Below are 15116 nucleotides of genomic sequence, written 5' to 3'. Positions count from 1 at the left end.
TAATCTCTTGCATGTTTGAGCCTGCAACGAGCATGTCATCAACGTACAATAATAAAATAATGAAGCTGTTGTCGAACCTCTTGATGTAACAACAATGATCTGCTTGGCATCTGGTAAAACCACTACTACCCATGAAACTATCGAACTTCTTGTACCACTGTCTAGGAGCTTGTTTTAAACCATACAAGCTCTTCTTCAACCTGCATACCAGGTTTTTCTTGCCTGCCTCTATGAAGCCTTCTGGCTGCCTCATATAGATTTCTTCCTCCAAATCACCATGAAGGAAAGCTGTCTTTACATCTAACTGCTCAAGATGTAAATTTTCTGCAGCTTCTTTTTGCTGAAAGCCTTTGACAACCAATCTTGCTTTGTAACGTTTGCTCCCATCGTGCTCTTCTTTGATCCTGTAAATCCACTTGTTATGGAGCGCTCTCTTGCCTGGTGGTAATTCAGCTAATTCCCACGTCTGATTTGACATAAGCGAGTCCATCTCATCTTTCATGGAAGACTCCCACTTGACTGAATCCTCCACTTGCATTGCTTCATCATAACACTCTGGTTCACCATTGTCAGTCAGCAACAAGTAGTGTAAAGAAGGTGAATATCGTTGGGTTGGTTTAGGAATTCTGGAGGAGCGTCTCAGTTCTGGTGTGCCTGGTTCTTCCTCTTGAACTGCTTCAGGACTGATCTGAACATCATTTTCAGAAATCTCCTCGAACTCAGCAAATTCCTTTGTTTCAGCCTCGGTATTACTTGATTCTGCGGTTGACCTGTCTTTGTACATCACATTTTCATTGAAAATGACGTCTCTGCTTCTGATGATCTTTCGATTTTCGTAGTCCCAAAACCGGTAACCGAACTCATCACCGCCATAACCAACAAAGGCACATTTGTTGGACTTAGCATCAAGTTTACTTCTTTCAGCAGAGTCTATGTGTACATAAGAAATACAACCAAACACTCTTAAGTATGAAAGGTTTATTTCTTTCTTGCTCCAAGCTTCCTCTGGTATTCCGCCATCCAAAGGAACAGAGGGCCCACGGTTGATCAGGTAAGCTGCAGTGTTGATAGCTTCAGCCCATAGAAATTTGGGCAATCCGGCATGTATCCTCATGCTTCTAGCACGTTCATTCAGAGTTCTGTTCATGCGCTCTGCTACGCCATTTTGCTGCGGTGTTATGGGAACTGTTTTCTCCATCTTAATCCCATTGTTTGCGCAGAAATCTCTGAATCTACTGTCTCTGTACTCTCCTCCATTGTCAGACCTCAACCTCTTGACTTTCAAACCAGTCTCATTTTCCACCATGGCCTTCCATTTTCTGAAGGTATCAAAGACTTCTGATTTCTTGTTCAGAAAATAAACCCACACCTTCCTTGTTGAATCATCGATGAAGGTGACATAATATAGTGAGCCTGCAAGAGATGGAACTGGGGATGGTCCCCATACATCAGTATGAATCAATTCTAACCTTTCTGCCTTGGGCGCCTTGCCAATCTTTGCAAAACTGACTTTCTTTTGTTTTCCAAAGATGCAATCCTCGCATAGTCCGACATCCACATTCTTTAGATCCGGCAGCTTCCCTTTTGACAGAAGTATCTTCATTCCTTTCTCGCTCATATGGCCAAGCCTTTGGTGCCATAGGTTTGATTTTCCATCAGCATATGCTACTGCAATGATATTCTCTAAATTTGAGGTTACATAGAGAGTACCAGTCTTCTTACCACGAGCAATGACGAGTGCTCCTTTGGTAATCTTCCATTCACAACCTGAAAAGGTTGTACTATATCCTTCTCCATCAAGCTGTCCAACAGAAATCAGATTTCTTTTGAGGCCAAGAATATGTCTCACTCCTGTCAGCTTCCAGGTGGTCTGGTTTGGCAGCTTTAGTCGGATATCTCCTTTTCCGACGATCTTCAAGGTTTCATCATCAGCAAGATGAACCTTCCCAAAATCACCACTGATATAGTTCTCCATGATTTCTTGGCATGGGGTGGAGTGGAAAGATGCCCCTGAATCCAAGATCCATGATTCAATCGGACTGTTGACGCTTAGAATCATGGCATCACCTGTCTCCTCTATCACGTTGGCAGATTCCTGTGCACCGGTATCTTTCTTCAGTGCTCGGCAATCTCTTTTAAAGTGACCTTTCTTGCCACAATTATAACAGGTAAAATCTTTCTTTCCCGTTCTGGATTTTTCCCGTCTGGATTTGGATCTGCCACGATTTGAATTTCTTTCTGAAGTTCTCCCTCTGGACTCCGTGTGCAAGGCTGAGGAGGTTGATGCTTCACCCGATTCTCTCCGTCGAATTTCTTCGCTCAGTACCAGATCCCGAACATCGTCGAATTTCAATTTACTATTTCCCGACGAGCTGCTAACTGCTGTAGTAGTAGCATTCCAAATGTCTGGTAGAGATGATAATAGAATTAAAGCTCGAACTTCATCATCGAATTCAATTTCTACAGAACTCAACTAGGTTGTGATTGTGTTGAGTTCATTCAGGTGTTGAGCCACTGATGCCCCTTCCGTCATCCGCAAATTGAATAATCGCCTCATCAAGTGAACTTTGTTTGAGGCCGATGGCTTCTCATACATACTGGAGAGAGCTGCCATAAGACCTGCCGTGGTCTTTTCCTTTGCTATGTTGAAAGCAACATTTCGGGATAACGTCAGTCGGATAACTCCGAGGGCTTGTCTGTCGAGAAGAGCCCAATCTTCATCCTTCATGCCCTCTAGTTGCTTTCCTGAGAGGGGTTGATATAGATTTTTCTGGTACAGAAAATCTTCGATCTGCATCTTCCAAAAGCCAAAGTCAGCACCATCGAACTTTTCAATTTTCACCTTCCCTTCGTCTGCAGCCATCGCTCCCACTCGAATCTGGCTTCGTTTGGATCGTTTCTGACAATTTCTGCGAACCGCCGTGTATTAGAACACCTCCGTCGACAAACTCGTATCGCCGACCGAATTTCACTATTCACGAAATTCACTATTCACGTGAATAGTAATGAATAGTAACCTCGCAGAAAATTGACAAAATTCACAATCAAAAGCTCTGATTACCAGTTGTTAGGAAATAAACCGAGTACAAGTAATTTCCCTATAACCAGATTATTGAGAATGCGAAATAAAAGCGGAAAAATAATACCCGAAATTTGATAACGGAGTTCAGCCAATTTATGCTTACGTCTCCGGACTGCTGCAGATCTTTTACTAAGAGAAAATTTACAGGTGTTTACACAACACACTTGAGAGAGAACTAGAAGATTTTGGGATGATTTTTGAAGCTAAATGAGCTAGGGTATTTATAGTTAAAACTTAGGGACTAAATGAGTTATGGTTTTTCCTCCGTATTTCAAAGGTCTCTGTTCCTAAAGTATATGTGGTTTTTGCATTTATTTAGATTGTTACTTGGAAATCTCTTATCAAGTTTCCCCTTGGATTTTTCTCATATGTTATGCTGATTCGAATGACTTATTCCTTGTGATTATCTGACTGGCTTTACTTTCCTCCTGTTATGAAGTTTTTTAGAGGCAATTCATTACCAATTATTGTGGTTCATCGGCTGTTGTGATTCTAATTAGTGTTAGGGGGATTCAGTGAGGATTGAGCTCCTCAATCATGGAGGGTCTTTGTGGAACACCAGAAAATGGTAAAGTAGTAGATGGCGACCTTCAGCTTATGCGGTACTCATCACTTTGGTTTGATTTGAGAGTTTTCTATGTTAGGGTCAGCAAATTTCAAGTTGATGATTCGACTCCGGAATTTCTAACTCTCAGTCATACACCCTTAGAGCCTGACACCCTTTTGGAAGTTAATGGCATTAGAAACAGTATATATTCTGATGAGGTCTCTATACTCCTTAGAAGGGATCGGGTAGATAAAAGATCAGAAGAAGCCACCTTTGTGAGTACAGATAATGTTAAATTGACAGGAAGTGTGAAATTCGAGGTGTTCTGAAAATGTCTGGTAATAGCTGATTCATTGGGGAATCGAAACATAATTTGAAGCAATGGAGTATGAATTGTGAATCAGAGATCACATCTGGCAGTGGTTTCCTGAAGGGAAAGCTCAATTCTTGTCCCCAATTATTGTCATCTACCATTGAGGTTTATGTTGCTGGTTGATTCTCTGGAAAACCAATCATCTTGACTAAAACATTGCAACTTAATTACCGGAAGAAGCATAATCACAAGGGAACATTAGATGTAATCCCGGAATATGAGAGCACCGAATGCCAGAAAGATATGTCACTTGGATATATGCAGGTAACGTACCGTATAATTCAATATTGAAGTTCCTTTTCGTTTCACTTCTGTTAACTTTAATGGACTGAGTTTGATATATGATACTTTTGAGCCGTGCTTCCTGCCTTGAAACATGGTCCATACTTGCTATATTTGGAATGGAGTAGGAAACTGATCTTTATCCTATATGTGTCATTAGCGTATGGGCCATGTACACTTTTAAAGTGATGGGATATACCCCCTTTCCTTTTCTCTTGTGTACTTGTCAGTAAAATTGGTCTGCTTGATCCTGATGACACTAGGCCCACTAGAGCCATACCGTTTTGCTGTCATGTAGAGGCCACCTCTCCTGGCTGTTTCTTGCCGTTATATTGTTGGGGTACCCCCACCCTCTGCTGTTAACGCAAATGCTTTGTTTATAGATTTCATTGCAATTAAGTATCTGATTAACAGCAGCTTCACAAGCCAATGAGGGTCGATTAAGTTTACTTGTTCTTGCTTATTAGCTTAACTTTTTTCTTCGAAACATCACCTTAAATTGGAGTTACTTTGCATACCTGTACCCAGACATGCTTCAGAAAGGTCTCCTTGATCTTTAAGCTTCGTACTTTGCACATAACTTGGTATTACAATTTACATGGGTGGGTATAGAACTTTTGCTACCAAGAAACTGGCTGAAGCATTGGAACATACAAGTATATTTTCTCAAATATTTTGTTTGAATACAACCAATGTTATAGATCTCAACTATTGCCTGCTGTTTTAACCCACCGCCCATATTGGAGGTAGATATCTCTCTCTTTGAAGGCAACTCGTGTCATGGGGAAATAAATTTGTGTTGAACTCTCTTTGGAAGCATTTCTTGTAAGCTTTAGGTATTTGAATTGGTTGTTTTCTTCTTTGGGATACCTGGGATTAGTTATTGTTATTTTTAGACGTGACTTGTTGCAGTTGGTAGAATCCCGGACTCTTAGTTCCAGTGATACAAGGTTCAGTCTTCGACGAACTAAAATATTAAAGGGAGAATAAATATTCTCACACTGCCATCATTGGCGATCTGCAGCATCAGTTCAGGCCTTCTTTTCTTCCTCAACTTCAAGAATCAGCTGCTTCTTACCAAGGGTCGGAAAGCATTGCTTTTTACCTGAGTGTAGTATCAGGGTAGAGAGAGAAGAAAAGGCCTTAAAACTAACGTTCCTGTTAATTTTTTAGCTTTTTTTTTATTTTTCAGTGGTTTTTTTCTTTGATACTGTCGGAACCGTCTTTCGGTTTGACCCGGAATTGGGCTTCGACTTGAAATGAATGGGTTAGAGTCACCACCGATCATTCATTTTAAGAATAAAACGGGTTGATCGGATACCTCAATTTTTTACCTGATCTGCATTTTACCAGAAATGTGTCGGGTTCGGGAGTCGGTTATAGTCAAGGAAGGATTAGCACCCTTGAACTGCCCTTTTGGTACCAATTAATTTTTCGTTGTCTTAATTGCGAAAAAAATTAAAATTTAAATCGAAATTTAAAAATTAAATTCGAATTGCTTACCTTTGATCAATTGAAATTACTACTGAAAAAGTCAAAAAGATGTTAGGTAATAAAATAAAAGAAATATCAAATAGAAATTAAAACATATAATTTAACCATTAAAATCAAATAAATAAATAATTAAATTAAATCAATTAATCCTGTAATAATGCACTTAGTGACACCTTCCACATTATGCTTGCGCCAGGTCTCTCCACGTGTATTCAAGAATGCGTGGAAAGATTAGAAAGGCAAAGAAAATATAGTGGAGAGATTTTGACTTGTAATGGTGGGCCAAATCACGAAGTTAATGCATTTGTTTCTTCTGCTGTTCTCCCCTCTGCTTCGTTGCTTCAAGTTCAGAAACCGTGTGAACACCAACACGTTTCAAGGTGAATGAGCAGTTGATGGCTGTAGAGTTGATGCGGTGATGCGAGTTGGAAAGAAGCTCGAGGCAGATGGTGGCGATGTTGGTTCAGGTGAGGTTTCCCTTGGAGGAGTTTGAGCGACTCTTCTTCGCGGTGAGAGAGTTCTGAGCTTACGGTCGAACATGGTGACCAAACTCCACAGTCGATCATCTAGGATGCTTACGGTCGCTGGATGACTGTGGAACGCTACCGCCTCCGTCAAGCTCCAGGAGCAACGAAAAATTGGATCAAACCAAAGCAAAAAAGGCAACTGGATCACATTTCGATATCCTGTCTTCAAAGCTCTTGAGGAAAAGGAAATGAATCTGACTTGATTACAGAAAATTTGGAAAGAAACCGTGGAGAGCAGTTAGCTCATTTTCCTCCCCTCTGCTTCGTTGCTTCATGTTTATTTATAATGCTCGTGAACTCTATTTTTAGGAATTTGGATTCGAATGAAACTCTGAGTTTATTGTTTATTTTCTATTGGTGTTGGTGTTTCACACATCGCCGGAAAATGGGGCTTTGCTGTTGGGTTAATTGAGCGAAGGATGCGGCTGTGGATGCGTCGCTGAGGAGGTGGGTAGCTATGTTTGTACACGGGCTTGGGCTGAACGGAAAAAAAAGTGTTAGTTTAATATATATGATATATATATATACTTGGTCTAAAAAGTGTGTCTACAGCTGCCCCTCTTTGTCCTTTTTCGTGGAACGAAAAATAGGACAAAGACAAATGGACACAAATTTCGTTCGGTGGAGTTGAAAATTGATTCTGATATTTCAATTAACTCCCTGTCGAATTGAGTTGTGGATGGATCCTTAGTTGCGAAGTCAGGTTCATCTCGAAATGGAATTGAAGCCGCAATTCATAATTTGGATTGGAATGTGGCTTCTCGTTGCCAAATTGTAGTCAACGTCGGTCTTCTTCTCGGTTTAAAGATCTTGGTTCAAACATTCGACTTGAAAATGGTTCATTGACTCCACCATATGGTTAATAGGCCCTTGAGTTGAACGGAATCGAACTCAGAAATGTCTTCGTTGACAAATAGCTTTTCTCGACTTAAGCTATGATGCCGGAAAACAGTTTCTTGTCACTAAAGCACGGTTAACCCAGGTCTTCTTCTCGACTTGAAAACCTCGATTGCAACCGGACAGTAGTGTGATTGAAGTGTCATCGAGCTGATTAGAATTGAATTCGATAATTTTTTGACATATAGCCCTTCTTGCCTTGAACTAAACTTGGTTTGCCTCTGTGCTGAGTGTAATCGAACTCGAAGGTCTTCGGTTGGCAGATAACCCTTCTCGACTTAAGTTATGCTGTAAAGGATATGCCTTGGAGCTAAGCGTAGTCGAATTCAAAGGTCTTTTGTTGGCAGACAACCCCTCTAGACTTAAGTTGTACTGCAAATGATATGCCTTGGAGCTGAGCGTAGTCGAACCCGAAGGTCTTTGGTTGACAGATAACCCTTCTCGACTTAAGTTGTACTGCAAATAATATGCCTTGGAGCTGAGCGTAGTCGAACTCGAAGGTCTTTGGTTGGCAGATAACCCTTCTCGACTTAAGTTATACTGCAAATGATGTGCCCTCGAAGCTGAGTGTAATCAAACTCGAAGGTCTTTGGATGGCAAATAGCCCTTTTTGCCTTGAGCTATGTTGCAAATGATGTACCTCGGAGCTGAGTGTAATCGAACTCGGGGGTCTTTGGCAGATAGCCTTATCGCGTTGGATATCCTTCGTCGTGAAGTTGAAATCCAAGTAAGTAGCATTGTTCCGAGTCCAATATCCTCCGTCGTGAAGTTGAAAGTTGTTTATTGACAACCAGCGGTCCCTTCGTCGTGAAGTTGAACTTGCGTTGTCTTGAGTCCAATATCCTTCGCTATGAAGTTGAAATTGACTTTGAAATTGGGAAATTGTTTATTGACAACCAGCGGTCCCTTCGTCGTGAAGTTGAACTTGCGTTGTCTGGAGTCCAATATCCTTCGTTGTGAAGTTGAAATTGGCTCAGAAATTGAGAAGTTGTTTGTTGACAACCAGCGGTCCCTTCGTCGTGAAGTTGAACTTGCGTTGTCTGGAGTCCAATATCCTTCGTTGTGAAGTTGAAATTGGCTCTGAAATTGAGAAGTTGTTTGTTGACAACCAGCGGTCCCTTCGTCGTGAAGTTGAACATGCGTTGTCTAGAGTCCAATATCCTTCGTTGTGAAGTTGAAATTGGCTCTGAAATTGAGAAGTTGTTTGTTGACAACCAGCGGTCCCTTCGTCGTGAAGTTGAACTTACGTTGTCTAGAGTCCAATATCCTTCGTTGTGAAGTTGAAATTGGCTCAGAAATTGAGAAGTTGTTTGTTGAAAACCAGCGGTCCCTTCGTCGTGAAGTTGAACATGCGTTGTCTGGAGTCCAATATCCTTCGCTGTGAAGTTGAAATTGGCTCTGAAATTGGGAAGTTTATTGACAACCAACGGTCCCTTCGTCGTGAAGTTGAACTTACGTTGTCTGGAGTCCAATTTTCTTCGTGCTCATGGTTGAGTTTGTGTCGTACTGGATTTGTTTTAAACTGGTTCTCGAACCTATCTGAAATTGGTTCTAAGATGTCAAGTCGGTTGAGGTGTAGCTTCTTACTGTCGAGTTAATCAACCACCATCCTTCTTTGAAGGCGCTTGAGAATCGAGTATCCTTCATCCTGAAGTCAAAACTTGACTCTAAAAGCTGCAAAAACGTGTATGCTAAAATGATGAATGTGATGGACCTAAGTATGTTTAAGATGCAAGCAATATGAATGAATTATGTGTTATCTTCTGGATGGAGTCTCGTGCTTTGTCTGTCAATCAGGTCCTTGGAATGGATCGTGCCCCATTTGCTTCCCGAGCTTTGGCTTTACAGACCTTTCATATCTGAGATTGTTCTGCTTGAAAATGTTTTTCTCATTTTTCTTGTTTTAGGAGAGAGACATGATAAAAATGTTGTAAAATATTGTTCGCAATTGAATCAAATTGTAAATGTGAGTTCAAAAAATATCAAAGGAATCAAGAGCTCTTTTAAAGCTTTCAGAGTTATAAATCTTTGACAAATGTTCAAATGGATGAGTTGGCTTTAGGTTAGCCTCCTTTCTAAGGTTTTGGTAACCCAAAATGTCATTTTTTTAAAATATCGAAATATGCTTTGGCATTTCATTTGGGTGCGGACATAATGACGCAACTATAATTACCAATTACTAGACATTTTATTTCGGTCCTCTGAAATCTTCCATTTGTTCAAACTTTGTAGGCTCTTCCAACAAAGGCAGTGCGAAAAATATCGGTCTAAAAATGAAATTCTTGAGTGCTCGTGTGTAGTCGACTATAATAGGTGTTTCTTAACTCCCTTAGTCTAACATTATCGAAAATTTCTTGCTCAGATAAATTTGATTTAATTTTCCATTGTATGGCTAGCTGAATCCATAAAGTCGGGGCGTTTAACCAATTACTTTAGAGGGACAGCTTAACATTATAATCACTTTTATCAGGTTTAACTGAAGGGTTCATCTCATCACAAAGTCTTCGGCCTGACAAAAGCAGTGGAGCAAACACTGAATTGCCAAGTGTCCGAGTAATGTCATGGTTTGAATACAATCTATTCATAAAGCCAGGGCTTTCGAGTTTCCTCTGTAACCAATTGCCTTAGTGGAATAGCTCAGTTTTACGGATTTAATTTCTTAAGATTGTCAAGAAGAACCTGTTATAGTCTAGGTGTTTGTTGAAAGTAAAAAATTTCATCTTTAGAGTTCAATTTTCAAGCAATTGACCTAAACTAGATTCACTTACTCGACTATTTCATCTGTGAAGATCATTATCATCACTGAACGTCTTAAATAAAAAGTTTAATAATGTCATATGCAAAAGGATGTCCCATGTTGTCCGCACCTTATGAAAGGAAAATGTTATATTGGTTAATTACAAGAGCAGGGTACGGTGTTTGAGTGTATTTTCTGGGTAAAGTCAAATTCCTTGTTTTAAATCATGTTACTTCGTCAAAGATATGTAACTTTGAACCATTTCAGAGTTTCTTAATTCAGATGATATTCAAAGAATTGCAAGTTTGCAAATGTGATTCATTGTTTAACATCTTTAAAGTAACATAAATTTATTTAAAAGTCCTTACAAAAACTTGAGAAAAAAATGAAAAAACAAATTCAAACAAAATGTCTCAAATGATGAAATGGTCTTCCTCACTTGGATGCCCCCAAGTTGTTGAAGTCGATCCGATTCTTGTTACGTATTTTATGTATGATTCTCTTGATTATGGAGTAATTCTTGATAGTGCGCCCTAGGACTCCGCTATGATTTTCGCAATGAGCGTTCTCATCATACTACATGGGGTACGGGGCTTCATGGATTTCTCTGGATATGGTGACACCACGTGTGCGTCAAACAACTGTTGGTAAAGCTCCTTATATGTCATAGGATCAAAATGTTCTCATTTTTGATAAGACATGTGAATGTAAAAAAAAGGAAAAATAATGCGAATGTAAAGAAAAATAACAAAATGTACAATATGTTTGAATGCATGATGCATGAAATGTTCGAGGCATTGATCCAAAAAATGTACCTGTTATTATAAATAATCCTTATTGGGGCAAAAGTGTTACGTCTTAAGAGACAAAAATATTTTGAAGGCATAGACCCCAAACAACTTCTGATAGGTTGACTAGTCTTCTGCCTTCGTCTGTCACCAGTTGAATACCCTGTCAAACCGTTCCGGCTCCTTTGGCTAAAATGTGCAAATAACGAGTTGCTTGCCCCCAAAAGGTCTCGAAGGACTACATCGCCGGCTTGTTCCAAACGAAAGTGCCATCGGAGCCCTCCACCCAAAGTTTATTGGCTTGTTTCTAGAATTTATCAATAATTATCTCCAGCTTAGCTAGGGTTTCGACATCTTGATCTCGCAGTTTTCGAAAAGACTCTCCGGGTCAGTAACATTTTCCTCGTCTTGCCCCTGCACCTTTTGCCTCCGAGTATTCTTTGACCACGGCTGGGCTTCTGAGCTTTTTATCTCTTTGTATTATAATCCCTTTGTCCATTAATACAGATTATTCATGTTTAACAAACACCTTTTTGGTGGATTAACACCTCGTTTTAAATGATGCGAATGATGAAAACAAAATGAAATAGAACAAAAAATAAAAGGGGTTAGTGAGGTAAATCAAAATAAAAAAATAAAAAATCCTACCCCACATGATAATCTACCCCACATGATAATCTACCCGAACATGCTTAATATTCCTACACAGACATGATTTCTATCTCGCATGCTAATTTCAAACAAATCCTAGCCGCATATTTGTCTAGTTCGCATGTTTTGAACAGAAAATAAAGCAGGAAACAAAGCATCCTAGGGTTTGGGATGAGATCTTGGGGTGAGCTCTAATTCCCTGCACTCTCCCAGTTTAGGTTCTAAAAAGGTACTCGAGTTCTCCTTGCCGGTGCCCCCTTGGGCTTGCCAGACCCTTAGTCCTAAGCCTATTACAAGCTTGTGTGGACTAAGTTAAACTCGAGAGGACACATTCCCTTATGCCCGCACGGTGAATAAATTCACACGAAGACATAAGGTATATGAATCCCGAAGGCTACTTGCTAGGCCCGCACGGTGAATAAATTCACACGAAGGCGTCGATTTCACCCCCACTTAAAAACGGTTCAGGGCTCGGGTATAGAGCCAGAGATAGAAACTTTTCAAAAATCTGAAATCATTGAACAAAATGTCAGTACAACTATTTATTTGAAAAATGATCAAAGATAAATAATTGAAATCTAATAAATAAATTTAAAATTAAAATTTTTGCATAAAAAGACAACCGAAAATTAATTTTGGCCTGACTCACTTACCTGTCCCCAGCAGAGTCGCCAAGCTGTCGGAACCGTCTTTCGGTTTGACCCGGAATTGGGCTTCGACTTGAAATGAATGGGTTAGAGTCGCCACCGATCATTCATTTTAAGAATAAAACGGGTTGATCGGATACCTCAATTTTTTACCTAATCTGCATTTTACCAAAAATGTGTCGGGTTCGGGAGTCGGTTACAGTCAAGGAAGGATTAGCACCCTTGAACTGCTCTTTCGGTACCAATTAATTTTTCGGTTGTCTTAATTGCGAAAAAAATTAAAATTTAAATCGAAATTTAAAAATTAAATTCGAATTGCTTACCTTTGATCGATTGAAATTACTACTGAAAAAGTCAAAAAGATGTTAGGTAATAAAATAAAAGAAATATCAAATAGAAATTAAAACATATAATTTAACCATTAAAATTAAATAAATAAATAATTAAATTAAATCAATTAATCCTGTAATAATGCACTTAGTGACACCTTCCACATTATGCTTGTGCCAGGTCTCTCCACGTGTATTCAAGAATGTGTGGAAAGATTAGAAAGGCAAAGAAAATATAGTGGAGAGATTTTGACTTGTAATGGTGGGCCAAATCACGAAGTTAATGCATTTGTTTCTTCTGTTGTTCTCCCCTCTGCTTCGTTGCTTCAAGTTCAGAAACCATGTGAACACCAACACGTTTCAAGGTGAATGAGCAGTTGATGGCTGTAGAGTTGATGCGGTGATGCGAGTTGGAAAGAAGCTCGAGGCAGATGGTGGCGATGTTGGTTCAGGTGAGGTTTCCCTTGGAGGAGTTGAGCGACTCTTCTTCGCGGTGAGAGAGTTCTGAGCTTACGGTCGAACATGGTGACCAAACTCCACAGTCGATCATCTAGGATGCTTACGGTCGCTGGATGACTGTGGAACGCTACCGCCTCCGTCAAGCTCTAGGAGCAACGAAAAATTGGATCAAACCAAAGCAAAAAAGGCAACTGGATCACATTTCGATATCCTGTCTTCAAAGCTCTTGAGGAAAAGGAAATGAATCCGACTTGACTATAGAAAATTTGGAAAGAAACCGTGGAGAGCAGTTAGCTCATTTTCCTCCCCTCTGCTTCGTTGCTTCATGTTTATTTATAATGCTCGTGAACTCTATTTTTAGGAATTTGGATTCGAATGAAACTCTGAGTTTATTGTTTGTTTTCTATTGGTGTTGGTGTTTCACACGTCGCCGGAAAATGGGGCTTTGCTGTTGGGTTGACTGAGCGAAGGATACGGCTGTGGATGCGGCGCTGAGGAGGTGGATAGCTATGTTTGTACACGGGCTTGGGCTGAACGGAAAAAAAAGTGTTAGTTTAATATATATGATATATATATATACCCGGTCTAAAAAGTGTGTCTACATATACAATATTCATCTCTAACAAGTCACACTACATTCACAGTTATCAGAATACAGAAAGTACAAACAAGTGAACGATGAAGACTACAACAATATCTTCTGGAGGAGAACAAAAAACATGGATAATGAAGATGGTGAGCTCTCGTGGTTCAACACAGGTGTAAGGGTCGGCGTAGGAATCGGTCTAGGCGTTTGTCTTGGTCTTGGTATAGGAGTTGGCTTGTTTGTTCGCACTTACCAAGCAACCACTCGAAGCATCAAAAGGCGGCTTATCTAAATCCTTGCATCTAAATTTCGTATTACAGTCCACTCGATTGAGATCCAAAGTCATATACTGCCGTATCGTTCACAAGGATGTACCAGTCAATACAGATTTTGACTAGTGGTTTCCCTTAAGTTACTTCTTTTTTCCACGGTATCTTGCGTTGCTTTGCCGTTAGATTCTTCAAATATAGGGAAAGTAAATGATTGTGTAGGTACAAATGTTGACATCTGTATGACTTGTATTTCCCTGTAAATAACTCTGGTTTTGAGAAAACTAATATGTGTTCCGTTTACATAGTTTTCCTAGTACGGGAAGTACTGAAATCTCAAGTTTACAATGAATAATCTTATAGCCACTAATACATACAATCTTATGGTTTAGATAAGATGCAGTCCTTGCTTTGACATTCAATGATGGAAATGCTCGTAACACTCTTCATAATCTTTTAAAGTATACGTGTTCAATCCATATTCCATCCAGATTTATAATAAGATATATATCCGATCGAGTGGCATAGTGTGTTGAATATTATATCAAAGTTGAAAAGTCCAAGTCTAGTGAAATGTCATTGGGTTTTTCCTTGAATTAAACTCTCTCCGATAAACCCCATTCCTTGCTAGGGATTAACATTTGATCGGATCGAAGAATTTGAGTTATTTAAATTGATGAACCGTATTCACAATTTGAATTTAACTTGAAACTTTTTTTCAAGTCGAGTCGAATTTAAAAAATTGGAGTCAAATTATTCGAGTTTCTATGTTAAATTTAATATAATTATTTATAGCGTTATAGTAAGGATTAGTTCTAATTTTTTTGACTTTTTCTAACCATATAAGATATATATTTCATATTCTTTTCACACTATAATGTTATTTAATATATCAAATACAATCTAAAATTATAAAATATATTCACAATATTATAATTTTCTTTATTTTCAGAGTAAAGTATTGATGAGGATATAAAAGAGTTAAAGAATAGATGGGAAGAAAGAATTTGCAAACAATTGCAGTCAAAATACCAAATTGAGTAAAATGCAATATTAAGGGTCTAAATAAAAAATAGAGTACATTTTTAGTGAAAAAAGGCTTAATACCAAAATAAGTGCCCAAACTATACAGCTTTTCCCAAATAGGTGTCTAAACTAATTTTCGTCTCATCCAGGTGCCTAACGTTACAAATGTTACCCATTTGGGTGCCTGGGCCGGTAACCGTGTTATTTTCCCCGTTAAATGATGTGTGAGTAGGAAGATGTCATGGACTACTTCGGTGGCAGTGGTCATGGCCTGAAAGGGCGACAACGACAGAATAAAGTTAAGATTTGGGATTTTGGGGTCGTTTTATAATATAAGAAAAGTTAATATTTTTTTTATAAATATCATAATATTTTTAATATTTAATTAAAAAATAAATTTTAAAATACCAAATTGTGACACG

At 39.1% G+C, this 15116-nt stretch overlaps 1 pseudogene; it reads left to right on the top strand.

Annotated features, from left to right (window-relative positions):
- The first annotated feature begins 3604 nt into the window (after nt 1-3604).
- Nucleotides 3605-13977, top strand: LOC120194210 (annotated as a pseudogene).
- The last annotated feature ends 1139 nt before the right edge of the window (nt 13978-15116 follow it).

The sequence above is a fragment of the Hibiscus syriacus genome, unplaced genomic scaffold, assembly GCF_006381635.1.
Source record: "Hibiscus syriacus cultivar Baekdansim isolate YM2019G1 unplaced genomic scaffold, ASM638163v2 tig00004378_pilon, whole genome shotgun sequence".
NCBI lineage: Eukaryota > Viridiplantae > Streptophyta > Magnoliopsida > Malvales > Malvaceae > Hibiscus > Hibiscus syriacus.
The sequence above is the reverse complement of the archived record's forward strand: the minus strand, read 5'-3'. Positions and strand labels throughout refer to the sequence as shown.